This window comes from Mytilus edulis, chromosome 1 (genome assembly GCF_963676685.1).
Source record: "Mytilus edulis chromosome 1, xbMytEdul2.2, whole genome shotgun sequence".
Taxonomy (NCBI): Eukaryota; Metazoa; Mollusca; class Bivalvia; order Mytilida; family Mytilidae; genus Mytilus; species Mytilus edulis.
The window spans coordinates 11,660,244-11,677,176 of record NC_092344.1 but is presented as its reverse complement, the minus strand read 5'-3'; positions in this window follow the sequence as shown (position 1 = coordinate 11,677,176).

The following is a 16,933-nucleotide window of genomic DNA, read 5'->3' as shown; positions in this document are numbered from 1 at the left end:
TAAACATGGACAGTCGGTAAATATATTTTCTGTCCTAACGTAAACTCATAGATTCTAGCATTGAAATTTTGTATTTTCGCCAGATGAACGTTTTGTATACAAAAGACTCATCAGTGACGCTTAATTCCAAAACAGTTAAATATGTCAAATGAAGTTCAAAGATGAACAGTTTTTTTTTTATATTTATGACCATTTCAATGTTAATTCATGTCATCACAAAAGTGCTGACTACTGGGCGAATAAAAACCCCACCAGCAGTGGCATCGATCCATATTATTTGTTTTTATTGTGGTTTACATCAATTGAAAAAAAACATATTAAACCAAAACCCTCTTCAATTGTCAACAATTAATGAGTGGATTATTATTACTTACGGAATTTGTTGTATAATAGTTTATAATGTTTTCACCCTGTTTTGAATTTCGATCGGAAAAATAGTCATTATGATCTGAAATTGGTGTATCTTGACACTGCTACTGCTAAAAATAGTGGAATGAAATAAACATGCATTGGTTAAACTTTGTAAAGAAATTGACCAAATTCTACAAAATGGTTTCTCTTGAATAGCCCTGACAAATTGGAGCAAATTGACAAATTTGATTTATTTATTTATGAAAATTGTCATATGCATTATTATCTGAATAGACCAAATATTCTTTTCCAGTATTTTGCAATTTTTTTGCACTGTCGCCCATTTACATTTTAAAGTTTTTTTCACTACAGCTGAAGTAGATCACCAACCTTTTCAATGCCATAGTTTTTAAAGGTACCAGGCTTATAATGTAATCCACCAGACGCGCGTTCCGTCTGCATAACACTCATCAGTGACGCTCATATAATTGCTAGAAAGCCAAACAATTATAAAGTTGAAAAGCACTGAGAATCTAAAATTCAAAACAAATTGTGCCAAATACGGCTACAGTAATTTATGGCTGGGATAAGAAAATCCTTAGTTTCCAATAATTCATACTTTCGCAAACATTTAATTAATAAACATTCTAATGCAATTCGTATGTAACAATTTTTTTCATTGGCTAAAAGTTGCCGTCAAATCCACAGTTGACCAGGCGTAACTAAGGAGGGTCAACCATTTTGAAATGATTGAATCAACAAATGTTCGATTACTACTATATAATCCAAAATAAAACAACACCTACCACGAATTCGCCGTTTTAGAGTTATTTTATCCGAATTTGAAGCGTACAGGTAACGTAATCAGTTGGAAAGCAAGTTCTTGGAAACGTCCGTTGTCGTCAAGCTCTATCAGCAACAATAGCAGGGGGGAATTAATTAGGTGGCGCTACAGTCGTCCGTCACGTCAAAAAGCCCGTTAAATCAATCGGCTAAAAGATTGACGTTTAAAGTATTGTGATGCTTTTATTATAATTAAATTTTAAAATTTGTAGGTTTTTTTTACCAAAAGAATTTCTTTACTACATACACACATTATAAAAAATAGCTTGTTATTGCTATTCCTTTATCCTGTCCGTTTTGATAAAAAAATAGCCATCTTTTTTGTTCGCCAAAAAATCGATTTTTCCTTTCTTGACGTTTGCGTATCCAAATACAGAAAAGAACGGTTATAATTTTAAATGAAACCGGGAAACCTATTTCAAATTTGTACACATTTTTGAAGCCATCATTTTTCACTATTATACATAAATTTTAGTGACCACCAGACATGTCAATTTATATCTGGTTTTAGCTGCGTTTCTACTTCAAAACAGTGAAGTTTAGCTTCTTTTATTGTACCTGTTTCAAAAGTACTCTAAAATACTGAATTTATTAAAGATATGAATGAAATTTTTATTAAAAGTTGTGGTTTTTCACAATTCCATACGACACCTGTATTTTAAAGTAACGAAAACCCCTTTTGATCCCCTACACAAATTGACGGTGACATTGTTTTCTTTTTTCAACATACGTCATGCAACGTTAAAAACAAAATATGTGTCAAGGTCCTGTACATAGTAAAAATTTACACATTGGAAAAGTGAAACAACAAACAAAGATCTTCTTTATTGCGTTTGAAACTCTCCGGAAATTCTGACAAATCTGACAAATTATTGTTAGCCTATTGTCAGTATTGATGGACACAGACACAAAAATAGCAATAGAAATGCATTGCAAAGAAAATGTCTGGAGGAAAAAACATACTTAAAAAGGAAATGAAGGTCAGTTAATTGTATTTATATTTTATAATAATAATAATAATAAGAGCAAAAACTAGCTTATTATCAGTGTCTGAGTAGAAAGTTGATGAAACAGGGGTATGTCAAATAACGTCTCGTTCTTTTTCTAAAAAAGTTCATCGGAAGGTACCAAGACCTTGTTGATAAATATTCCGTATCAACTTCTCAAATAATACACGATGGTCTTGATGTATAGATTCTGCGTACTGATGTTGTTTATCATCTTAACAACGTGTTTTATAGTTCTTTCATTTGTCTTTGTTTTATTATTAATATTACTTTTACTGTTGAATGGTTTCATGTGATATCCGTTTCACGTTGCTCGGTACTTATACATCTCGTCAATGTGTTTGTATTGGCTTTCATTTTTTTTGTCGTTTGTTTTGTATTTCTTTTGTTCTTATAACGTGACTCTGTATTTTAAAAGATACCGTCAATATGATATTGTTCTATTATATGTCATTATGATATATTTCTATTATGAATTACAATATACGTTGAACCACAAACGTCAAAATCATTCAATCGTGTAGTGGAATTAACTATTTTTGGATTCTTATAAATTCTATATATAACTTTTGGACTAGTTTAAATCTCGGTCTATTTCTTAAATTTATTCTTACATACTTTTGATTTTTTAACCCTGTATGCTAACATTCCCATGATAATTTTAAAGTTGTTTGTACGCACATTGAACGGCAAATTTATGTGACGTATAAAATTTTCTGACGTCAGACACTCAAATCAATAAATGTGTTCGTAGATAGTAGATGTTTTTGTGTTCTGTTAAATTGTTCCTTTTAAAATTGTTAAACGATGATGACTGATGTACCCATATTTTGACTATTTTATTTATTGTGTCTGTTTATTTAACGCATCAATGTAAAAATATCGGAAATTGATGAGACTGTCATTAAAGTGAGAGGGTTAGCGCTATAGAACCAGGTTTAATCCACCATTTTCTGCATTTGAAAATGCCTGTACCAAGTCAGGAATTTGACAGTTCTTGTACATTCGTTTTTGATGCGTTTTGTTTGATTTTGCCATGTGATTATGGACTTTCCCAATTGATCTTCCTCTAAGTTCAGTATTTTTGAGATTTTACTTTTTATTAAGTCAAAAGATGTGTTCTTACAAAAGTGAATTTATTTGGCAAATTCTTGTCAAATTTAATCATCATTGAACATTATTAAAGTAAAATGCACAAGATTTGTCCCACCAATTTCATTTCATTTCTGAGATTAATATCCAATTATTCAGTAAAATATATATACAATACAGCAGCTGATACAGCAACCTGAAGAGAAAAAGCCCCATTTTTTTTCAAAAAAAAAAACCTTTCATAAACTATATAATGAGAAATAAGACAAAGGGCTACTGTGCAAGCTAATCTAATAGTTTAATTCTACAATAATAATGATTTTGGAATTCAAAATTGTGTCACTTTCACTTATAATTTTAAGCATTATTTTTTTACAGAATTTTCTGTCAATATTTTTGGTATAAAACTTATCCCTTTTCTGTAGGATATTTTCTAGGCTGTATTTTACTGTTCAACTAAGAAACAATTACATAGGCTTCAGTTTAAAGGCTATCTTATTTTGAAGAAAGTTATTGTTACTCTTGGTCCCACTTTATAGAATATAAAATATAAATGATCAGTACTATTATTCTATCAATTTTCAGAAAGATTATTCAAATTGTATAAAATATGTTTTATTGCATTAAATATTATCGGAAGTGTTTAAAAAGATTCTACTAGTTGTGATCCCATATACAATTATAAATACTACAAAGTATATTTCATCAGCTAGATCTAATTTATTGTAAGGAATGACTGTACTATTTTTTCTGTCTATGAAGAAATAACATAAAAAATGTGGTGCACACTGAATAACGCGCGTAGCGGGTTATTTAACAGTGTGCGCCACATTTTTTATGTTATTTCGAATAGACAGAAAAAATAGTCCAGTCATTTCTTATAATTTAATTCTAAATTCCATTTTAAACCGTAAAAAACCATGAAAAAACGTTGATGACTTTACGGTCACATTACTAAATTATGTCTATGGGCTCATAACAAAATAACGTCAGCCAATCAGAAGACGCGTTACATCCAAAATTAAATTATATCAATATAGCTAGATTTTTAGTTTTATATGTAGGTGCAATTATCCACATTTCTGAATTGTTTTTTTTTTTTACTAATATTTTGTCTTATAATTATTACATTTAGTCCTTCTCTGAAAAAAAGGGAAGTATCTCTTCTTTATATTATGATAACATAGTTGTAAATCGAGTTTCGTTTATTTTCTTTCTAATTTTTGTAAAGTAAACTGCTTTTTATGCATTTTGCTGGGTTTTTATATTTGACTGGTGATAATAAGGGGAGATAACCACTTGCACAAATCGGCATTAAAACCTCCGCTTCGTATCGAAAATAACTTGACGTTTGCGTATCCAACATTCTATTGCCGAGATATTTATATCGAATGTTTGTCTTAATGAGATGCTTTATTAAATTTAAATTCAGCCCATCATTTTTAGTTTCCTCGTAAATCTTTAGATTTTTCGATCGGTAGACTCGACAATTTTCACCCAAACTCCCAAGTTTGAAGATAAAATAAAGAATAAAGGACTTTGATTTGATGTGTAAGTTTTGACGAAAGAAAACTATGTATATTCAAGATTAGTTGGGTCAATATTTCTTTATTACGACAATCGTATTTAGTGAGTACAAATGAGGTTTGTCTCGTCCGTTTTTTAACTGAATTTTCACGGTCACGTGACTCTACTGTTGCTGATAAACTTGAGTTAAACCGTGACCTGCTTTCCAACTGTAACAACATTCAGTTTGTCAGTTTTCATTTATCTGACGTCACGTTTAACCAAGACGTCACGTTTACCCATGACGTCTTAGCGCCAAAATCATTCATGAAGTTTCGCGGAATTTTTTTTATTTGTCAAATTTAGACATTTTTCCAAGTTTTATCGTATTATTTCTTTTTGAAATGCATTAGAATCGAAATAACAGTACTGTAGTTGAAGAGTTGACGGTCGCAAATCTCCATTTTACTGTTTCCGCTACGCGTCGCCAGTAAAACTGCATTTGCGACCGTCAAATCTACAATTGACGGTGGCAACTCTTCAACTACAGTACTGTTATTCCTTAATTACCATATAATTGATATTCATGTCAACACCGAAGTGCTGACTAATGAGCAGGTGATACCAGCACGGGGACGAAACTGCACTAGCAGTTGCATTGACTCATTGGTATAAATAGTTTTCAAGGGTACTAGGCTTATAATTTACAATACGCCAGACGCGCGTTTCGTCTGCATATCACTCATCAGTGACACTCAGATCAAAATAGTAAGAAAGCCAAACAAGTATAATATTGAAGAGCATTCAGGACCTACAATTCTAAAAAGTTGTGCCAAATACGGCTATGGCTATCTATGCCTTGAATAAGAAAATCCTTAGTGGTTATAATAATTTATAACTTTTGCAAACAGTAAATTTATAAAAATGACCATACAGTTGATATTTATGTCAACACCGAAGTGCCGACTACTGAGTTGGTGATACCATAGAAGACAAAACGTCAACCAGCAGCGGCATCCACCAAGTCATGTAAATAGTCATCAAAGGTATCAGGCTTATACTTTTATGTTAAATGACATGTTCGACGAAAACATACCTTGTAACTCTTATTGCTGCAAATATAGCAGGTAACCATTAGCATCCCTAAAAATCAATTGCGAACTATAGCTACATATTTTTTTAGAAGAAATTCATTTAATATATTTCTTTTTCAAAACTGCTGTTAAACATAACAGCCAGTCGATCTTAATGAAAAGATGAAAAAATTACAAAAAAAACAAGGAATAATGCGTGTCAAATGAGTTTTATGTAGACGAAAAGCTTGTCTGACGTATCAAATTATAAGCCTAGTACTTTTGAAACCTATCCTCCACGGTTATACGTTTTTGTTTTTGTTATGTTTTAATCGAATTTCTCATATGGTCGCTTTCAAATATATAAGTTTTATACTACAGCTAGAATACTTCCTGTTGTTCTTTCATATATAAAGTAATAAAGTGACATTTTTAAGATTATCTTATGTCGCATCTATTGCTAATTTACAATCTGAGACATATTTAGCGATGGAAAATAGGTTTTATTTGAGTTTTACTATTTTAATGGCTATTATTGTAGCTATTGTTCACTGTAAATACAATATTAGATTAATGTCTAAAATATATCAACTTTTTGTGTTGGATACGAGACTGTTTGGTTAATCTCGTCTTTCCACTGTTTCTAAGCCATATAAAAAAGAAGATGTGGTATGATTGCCAATGAGACAACTATCCACAAAAGACCAAAATGACACAGACATTAACAACTATAGGTTACCGTACGGCCTTCAACAATGAGCAAAGCCCATACCGCATATGAACAAGTTGATATTTTCAGACTGCCTTTTGACAAAAAAAAACCACACTGTTATGTGTAGAATATGATATGATAATGCTAGTCTTCTGCTTCCTTCCCAGAAACCATTGCAACTTTTTAACTTATACTTATCATGAAACTTTTTTATAAGCAGTTAACATATCATGTTTTACTTGACACTTTTTTTACCCTCTATTAAGGAATAACTATAATTAAGAAGCGAAATACCTTAGCCCAACTTTGATAAAGGAGAGAACACACGTTATACACACTCTATCATGTACGTTTAAGTTTGTTGATTTCTGATAACAAAGGGTTTTGATTGGGACACAGGAACTGAACCAGACAATAACACATTAACGTCTTCCAGGAAATTTAATCTACGTGAGCCTAAATGTTGATATGTCATGCAACGTTTGTTTGGTGTCATTATCACAGACATTTTACTTCAGCAAGCTGGTGAAAATTATTCAAGATCGATTTCATTTGATAAAATTATGGGTTGTTGATTTAGGGATTGCGCTGCGAACAAAAGAATACACTTATCTAAAATGAAATACTAGTACATTATGAAGTAATCATTTCTTGCAATACAACACAAATTGGTAACGTTATGAAAGACAGATTCGTTGTGTGAAGGGCGAGTTGATTTGATGGAAAAAAAGGACTAAGCCATGCAGAAATGTTTATAAACAAATACACATTAACTCGTATTCAACAATTTGCCGTTTTAGAATCTAATGCATTCCGGGTAATATTTTCAAAAAGCGTACACGAAAACGTTGTGATTGGTTAGATATTTCATGTCTAACCTTAAAAAGACTACATTTATTTGCCATTGGTACATGTAATTTATGTAACCCCTTTTAATTTTGAAATAGCAATAGATAAAGATTTTTGGATCCGAAATCAAGAGGGAAAAACAATTAAGGCAAAACCTTAAAATAAAAAACATCGACAATTTCGTAAAATGATTAAATAACCAAACAATGAATATTAATTAAGAAAAACTTAAATTTCTGGTAAGTTAAGGGATCATACTAAATGTACAAAACACAAAACTAGTGAAACATGCAAATGTTTTAAATTCTAACTTGTAAGATAAAATGTGAATGTAGTACATGAAGCGAGCGTCAATTAAAAACCTTTACAGCATGTTTGGGGAAAATAAGTAGAGAGACACAAAATGTAAAACAGTAGTATACCGCTGTTAAAATTATTCTAATATGTCCAACAGAACATGCAACACAGGAGAATAAGAAATAAGCGTAAAAAAACAAAGATTAAAGCAGCTGTTTTGAACTACTGATGCATACTATCCATCGACTGCTTCAACAACTCTCTTTCTGTAGTAGGAAGTTTGTTATGCGACTCCGATATTTTTGAATGTTTCTACTTATATTAAATGCATGTCCTTGTCGCGCGGGATAATTTAACCTGGTGCCTAATATGAAGATGTCTTGCAAACCTCAAATAACTCTATGGTGAGAGTGTTGCTCGTTCAGTTGTTAAAAGTAAAACAAATATTAACATTCACTTTATGTCTCATTCCTAAGTGGTTGTTAAACCTAATCTCCTTGGTCTAACATCTGTTTAACCGATTTTTCGTCTGATTTGTTTTTAGGTTCTGTATATGTTTTCCCTATATATGTTCTACGATGGGTCAACCAATCGACTATAAATTGAGGTGGTGACATCGTGTTATTCAGCACAGCATCTGTAGATGATTTTTATCATGTAGTATAAACTAGAGTTGCTTGAGATTGTGCGATCGATATAGTACAATTTATTTCATATAATGGAAGTCTTAATGACCACATAATTACCACCCATCGTACTAACAAGGAGGTGTATAGCCATCTAATCTTTAATTGCTGCTTTGTTGAAACCACTAGATAGGAGACAATAACAGTTTGCCAAGAACTCCAATTCTTTCAGTCCTACGATATATATTTGCATTCGATATATCTACCGGGCTAAAACAAATGTGTTCAATTGATTTATTCAGTTTGTTTTTGACAGAATCAAAATAATAAATACTCGAGACAAAACAGTGTTTGAATATTTATTTACATTCGATAAGTACGCGCTGTTGTTTGACCTTTTCAAAACAATTTGTATAGTGTGAGATTGAAACATATTATTTGACTAGAAACGATAAAGATTACTGGAAATTGAAATGAGGAAGACATAATATAAAATACTGCCATGCACTCATGACTTCATTTCATTTTATACATTGTTTGTTTGTTTTTTTGGTTTCTAGTTCAAGAAGTATGTAGTTATAAAAACAAATGTTTGGTTAACATTTTACTTTACGGAAAGTGTACCAAAATCGGTTTGATTGTTAGACTGCACTTTTGGTTTCCTACGTTACAACGATTTATAAACGTTGAGTATTACATTACGAATGATGGGAAGAAACGTGTCTTGCTGTCAGAAGAAGTTATACGGCGTTAATTTCAATAGACATTAAAGTCCTTAAGAGGAAGGTTTAAACTCATTTGAATGAGTCGTCTTAAACATTAGTTTGAAGGATATTCGTCTTCCTAAGTAAAACATTTATAATATTGTCTTTATGCTTTCGCTGAAAACAACTATATTAATAGCCAAATGTTGCTTAAATAAAACTTATTGTCCGTGAGTAGATACTACGCTTATAATAAAGGAAAGTGACCGAGCCAGACATAAAATGGCATTGTGCAAAATATAGCTTGTTACGATGTTTTAAGAAATAAAAAAAAAAAGAAGAATACTGAAGTATGAATATCAAAGATTACCAGTTTCAGCAGCACAAATCCGGATAAGACCAAAAGTGATGACTATTATAAAAACAAAATTACTTGTACTTTCATTACAGGTATATTAGTTAATATGTTTACGACTTATATTAGTCTTTAATGCAATATCCTAACAAACTTAACTTGTGACAAAGAAACACCATAGAACATGTGTCCATCATCTATAGCCATTGTGAAGTAATCATATGAGGTTTTGTATTAAACGCATCTAGACTGCGAATTCTCTAAATGTCATAGTTTGAGAGCAAAGAAAAATAGATCATGATATTTTTCGTGACCCTAATGTCGATATAGATTATTATGCCTTTAATTCTATACTTTATTAATATGTATTTTACGTCTGATATTAGTCTTTATTGCAATATCCTAACAAACCTTACTTGTGACAAACAAACACCATGGAACTTGTGTTCATCAGATATATAAATATCCACCGCGTGAAGTAATCAGATGAGATTTGGTATTAAGCGCATATATATATATTGAGTATTCATCGACTGTCATAATAGAAATAAATCATGCTATTTTTCGTAACCTTAATGGCGATATAGATTATTATGCCTTTAATTCTATACTACATAACAAGACCCGACAGACGTAAGTTTGCGTGTTAAAATCATATTATTACATTTCATTGGATGACTTGTATACTGTAGTAAATTTATACAGTCTAGGGGAAACATTATTCATACGGAATACTCCTACAACATTTGTCTTGCTTCGCGTTGTTCAAGATCAAAGTTGGTTGTTTCGTTTTTGTGTTTTCTTTTTGTACCTTTGAATAAATAGATATCTCAATTACATGTTGACACACAATGTCTATGCAACCCAATAAATTAAGAACAACAAAGGGTTATATTTGATTCAAAGGTTGCATTGCTATTCAAATAAAGTTAAGTTCAAAATTTTATTCTTTGAAATAGAAATGGTTGAACTAACCTAACGACAGGATATTATTAAACATTGTATTTTAACAAGAATTATATCACTTGTTAAACAGGAACAAAAGTTTCTTCAGGAACATCAGAGTTCATCCATGTTTATTTTTTGCTTCATTCATTGTGTTTAATCTTCAGTTGTATTTGTAGCGTATATTGGGAACTTGATTGTCTTATATGGTATGATCAGTTTTTCTTCAACCTGCTGTTTTGGTTTGGTCTTCAAAAATTTAATGTATACCAAACGTCTACAGTAAAAGAGGGACGAAAGATACCAGAGGTACAGTCAAACTCATAAATCGAAAATAGACTGACAACGCCTGGCTAAAAATGAAAGAAGACAAACAGGCAAACAATAGAACACATGACACAACATAGAAACTAAAGAATAAGCAACACGAACCCCACCAACAATTAGGGGTGATCTCAGGTACTCCGGAAGGGTAAGCAGATCCTGCACCACATGTGGCATCCGTCGTGTTGCTAATGTGATAACAAATCCGGTAAATAGTCTAATTCGGTAGGTCACATTCATGAAATGGAAGGGGATTGTTGTTAAGACTTAAGGAACATATCCGATATCACTTGTGAAACGGTTATTCCATAACGGGCAACCAACTCGTGATGGTCGTAAAATTTACGAAGGGTTGATTTCAACTTCACCATTTGGAACTCTTGGTTTAATAGCTTCCTTGTGAGCAGCAACCTTCTATCAGGAAAATCATGATAGGAAATGAAACCACAGGAATATCGTATCAATTGGGACATATATACCCCGTAAACGACTACCTACATTTGAAGAATCCATAAATTGGCAGTACATCCGGCTGAAAACAAATAAAACGAAGGCTAACTCAAACATGTTAAACAAAATTACGGATGACTTCAACAACGATATGACAGATACACAAATTATCGGAAATGTTCTTGTTAAACGCATGAGATATTTTTGAATAATATTAGATAAAAACCCACAAGCTTCATTTAACTACTATTATGCATCATACGTTATAATCGAAATAAGGTTTAACATTTAAAAAAAAAACTTTTATCATATCACGGCTGGTAATCTACACACGCAGAACATTTAGTTCTGCAATGAAAACCGTGAGAGGATTTTCCGGTTGTGCTTGAGTGGAGTAATTGTCACCGCTTCAAAAGGTATGTACATTTCTAAATCTCAATTTTCTTATTCAACTGATCAAAATATTGAAAATCGGAGAATGCTATGCTGTGGTGAATACTTTAACGAAGAGATACATGTATCATTTCCTGTTGTACGTAGAGTTGAACTCCTACAAAATCAGTTGTCCCACGAGAAATTGCCTAAAAAAGTGACATTTCAATTTTGAAATGGTTCTATTTACAGACCTACAAGTTCAAATTTAGTTTTTTTTTCGTGCAATGGGTATGAATGTTGTTTTTGGCGGCGTATGCGCTGTCCTGTGTTGATAGACGTCTTAATAATTTCAAAAACTACATTTTTTCATGAAGTCATGCGTGAGGGGATCGGTTCTGATTGAGGACATCGTGAATGCGTGAGGGGAGGTACAAATCATATCTTTATATTAAAGCTATGAGTCGTTGAAGCTTACCTAAATTTGGCTACATTGTTCATGAAAAAACACATATGTGAATGTGCTTAAAAAAGTTTATGAGATTGGATTATGAAATAATTGTAGAAACCTAGGTTTCACGAAGAATAAAGACAAAAAATGTTGTCAACGATTTTGTTTTCTTGCTACAAGTAAAAACTAGACCGATTATTTGCCCACATCTGCAAATTTGGAGACAGATTTGCAATTCAATAGTTAGACTTTATTCATATAAAGAATATGTATTTGGTGATTGATTGTATAAATCAAAATATTTAAACAAATATCAAATTTTATGTTTTTAGAATCATCTTTTTTTTAAATAAACTAATTTAGGGGAGATAACTCCTTTCATAAATGTGTATAACATGATTTTTCATTAAGCTTTTTTCAACTGATTTTTACAGTTCCCAGAGGGTTTAGTTCACTTCGAGGGCGGGGATAACTTGTATCTCCATGGCTTTTTGTAGAGAGTCAATTTCAGTCCTCTTTTCCTTTTTCCTTTGAACAATGGCATTTTCTGAAATTGAACAAACAATTTATAGTTTGATTTCATTGAATCAGTGATCAGTTTACGTCTATTAAAGTATAAGGATAAATCTGTGCTTTTTAATCAGCATTGATTTGATCACATTTATTCATTGAGTCAACAAAAGTCACAAAGCCAAAGATTAAAAAAAATGTTTGTACTTCCCCTCCCGCATTCACGATGTCCTCAATCAGAACCGATCCCCTCACGCATGACTTCATGGAAAAATGTTGTTTTTTGGAATTATTAAGACGTCTATCAACACAGGACAGCAAATACGCCGCCAAAAACAACATTCATACCCATTGCACGAAAAAAAAACTAAATTTGAACTTGAAGGTCTGTAAATAGAACCATTTCAAAATTGAAATGTCACTTTTTTAGGCAATTTCTCGTGGGACAACTGATTTTGTAGGAGTTCAACTCTACGTACAACAGGAAATGATACATGTATCTCTTCGTTAAAGTATTCACCACAGCATAGCATTCTCCGATTTTCAATATTTTGATCAGTTGAATAAGAAAATTGAGATTTAGAAATGTACATACCTTTTGAAGCGGTGACAATTACTCCACTCAAGCACAACCGGAAAATCCTCTCACGGTTTTCATTGCAGAACCAAATGTTCTGCGTGTGTAGATTACCAGCCGTGATATGTTTAGTAATAATAATAGACAGAAAAAATATTACAGTTATTCCTTAAGTAATAACAGTAGTTTTGAATATTTGTTGAATTATAGCCTGCTGTTTAATCGATATTGCGCAACTTTGATGCGCACCCTTTATCCTACCCTTTATCACACACTTTATCACACCCCTACTATTTTTTTTTCGTTTTTACATAAATTCCGTTTTAATTGATGGAAGTTTCTCACGAAAATATGTTTCCTGAAAATCGGTCCTAAAAGAACGGTCATTTGGGCGTGACGCAATTTATTTTACATGTGACTTTACAAACGTTGAGTTTTTCTGTTAGAAATTCAACTATAAAAAAGAAATCAATGAAATACCATACAAAACACACAAAAATTACAATACACCGAATATGTTTTTTTTATTAAACTTGTAAAAGAGTTCATGGCTCCTCTTTTTTTTTAAATGCTATTTGGTTTGATTACGCGAGAAGATTATGTGTGCCAATTTTCATGAAAACGTAAATTGTGCAATTTTTCTAAATTTGATAAATATACAGCAAAAAATGATGTTTTTTTCTACATTCATAAATATTTGTTAAAATGAGTTATTTCTGAATAAAAAATGTATAGATTTTTAGGATGCTTATAAAATACAGAAATTACAAATTATTTAATAAAAAAATAATTGGTGTTTATCTTTTTAAACAAAAAAGTTATGTCTTTCTTTCGAAAAGGAAAATACGGCAAAAAAATCCGAATTTTGAGCAAATATACAAAATTTCGACCTCATTTTACTCAAAAAGTAGCAAATGAAGGTATATTTTTTATTACATATTTGATTTAATCAGGTACAAAATAGTCTATATGGAAATTTTTATCAAAATGTAAATACGGGATCAAAACTGTATCGTATGCCCTGAAGTTGAAACTAATTTTATTAATCAAATTCCAGTAAGTTAATATATACAAATTGGACATACAAATGAATTATCAATAGGATCCGGAAACCAGTTGTTCGCTAATTTTTTTTCAGTTTCCTAATAAAATAACTAGTTCGTCCATACCATTCGTAATCTATCATGACATGTTTCTACTCACGTTTTGTTTTTAATACATTTAATTATATTTAAGACAGACACCACATATAAATGAAGCTCAACATACGAGCGAAGGTCATATTATACAGTATAAGTTCGATTTACGTTATATCGATCTTCAACTAAAGTAAAACAGGAAGATAGTGAATGTTATCTTTTCTGAGGTCTTATAAAAGAGTTTCAATAGATTGACGTGAAATACACGCCTACTTCTACTTTCACTATCATTATCAATTCATGAAGGTTTTTTGATATTTTTACGGTTTTTGCTTACAATTTCTAAACTGATGAGTTGCAGAGTAACTGTAAATACTATCCTTTCAAAGCACTTATCAAAACACTTGTTTCTATTAGTTAATACGCTAAGGTAAACAAGAACAGAAAGTTAGTTATCTATTCTAGGTCATGTGCTAATAAAAGATTCGTAATGTACATACTATATACTTTTTTTTACTTTTGAATATTGTTTTTTATACTTGCAGATGAAAGTTCAATATGTTGAAAGTTTGCGCCTTTTTATTAAATATACATATAATTCTACAATTAGCAGAAACATACTAAACATTTACTTCTCTCTTTGAAGTAAGAAGGACACAAAACAGAGGGCAAGCATTATTTCATACAATATTTAAACAACCATTCAACCCCCAAAAACCAACAGATGATTGAAACAACTCAGGTGAAATTTAATCGTTTATGTGCAATAACAACAGCAATAATACAAATATATAACATCATAGGGAATTACTGTCATCACTTTTCAAAACCTGTTACAGTACGACTGGTCGATAAAAGAATTCAGTGTTTCCAAGTACAGGAAATAAGTCTTCGATCCTAAGGAAGATTAAAGTAGATAATTACAAACATGAAGCCCTTTCCTATCAACAAACACACCCCCACGTCTGCGAAGAATAAGATAAGGCAAAACCAATTAACTAAACCAATAGTTGATGCATTATCTGTGTACACAGATTTACAAATACGATGGTTAAAATAAATTTCTCGTTGCTGGTATGTTAATCCATTCAACGTGCCAATAGATGGACAAGAACCTACAAAACGTATGCCTTTTCTATCATTTCTTGATTGTGAATTCCTCTTTTCTGAATTGTAATATCAAGTAAAGCGTCGCATGTTAATGTTAAATGCTACAACTGTAAATTAAAGCAGTTGATGTAACATAATAACACATCTTCTTTCAATTTCACTGCCATCATTTATTCAGAGAAACCATTATGATGGACTCCAGACTAAATGAGAATTATAACTACTCGTGATAACATTTTTAAAGAAAGATGATGCACTTTTGTAAGCTGTTAGTGTAATGTTAATATTTTGGCCACGAGCATCACTGAAGAGACATGTATTTTCAAAATGCGCATCTGGTGCAAGAAAATTGGTACCGTTAACTTTATTACTACCACTGGGTCGATGCCTCTGCTTGTGGACTATTAGTCCCCGAGGGTATCACCAGCCCAGTAGCCAGTACTTCGGTATTGGCATGAAAATATAGATTTTTTGTGTTATTAAAATTTGCTGTTACAAAATGATAGAAATTATTATAAATTAAGGAATGTATCTCCCTCATGCAAAGCTCAGATTCCTTTCATTGATTCGGCTATACTTTTTTGACCTTTTGGATTATAGCTCTTCATCTTTTATATAAGCTTTGGATTTCAAATAGTTTGGCCACGAGCATCAATAAAGAGACATGTATTGTCGAAATGCGCATCTGGTGCAAGAAAATTGGTACCGTTAATTTTATTAGCACTACCACATGGAAACTACACTTGTTAGTGGTTTATCATAGGGTATCACCAGCCCAGTAGCTTAGTACCGCGGTACATGCAAACAATTACAGATAACAAAGGGACAACAGTATTCAAACTTATAACTTAAAAAAAAAACTGACAATATTATGAAGAAAAACAGTGCATTAAACACAACAAAGAAATTCAACTAATTAAAGATATATAAACATACTCCAGATGTATCACATGTGCTCACGAAGGGTAAGTATACTTACTCCAGATGTATCACATGTGCTCCGGAAGGGTAAGTATACTTACTCCAGATGTATCACATGTGCTCCGGAAGGGTAAGTATACTTACTCCAGATGTATCACATGTGCTCCGGAAGGGTAAGTATACTTACTCCAGATGTATCACATGTGCTCACGAAGGGTAAGTATACTTACTCCAGATGCGACACTAGTCCTGTAATTGTCGAAATGTGCTTCTGGGTGAGTTCAATTTGTGTCTTTTAATGTTAATTTCAATGTTTTAAATGAGCAACTCAGTTTCAATGGAATGATTCGTCGGCCTATGAAAAGAATATATTAATTTAGGTTAGATAAAAGGATTAGACATGGTTATCAGTTCACGACGCGGCCAAAACAAATGAAATAAAGTCATATTCCTATTATACTCATTTTCAATAATGTTAAACTCGGCTAATCTGGAGTTTATTAACTTGAACGAACGATCTTTTGTCATTTACTTCCATGTAATTTGAGACTCCATTCTAAGGAAGACTTCATACAAAACGTTGACTTCAATGTCGTTTCATTTTAGATAAAACTACAGAAATATGAACAAACAGTTGGAAAAAAGGTTGTTTTAGATACAAATTGACTCGCAGTATCTGTAAGTAGGTTTTCCCAAAGGCTATGTATGAAGGTTACATA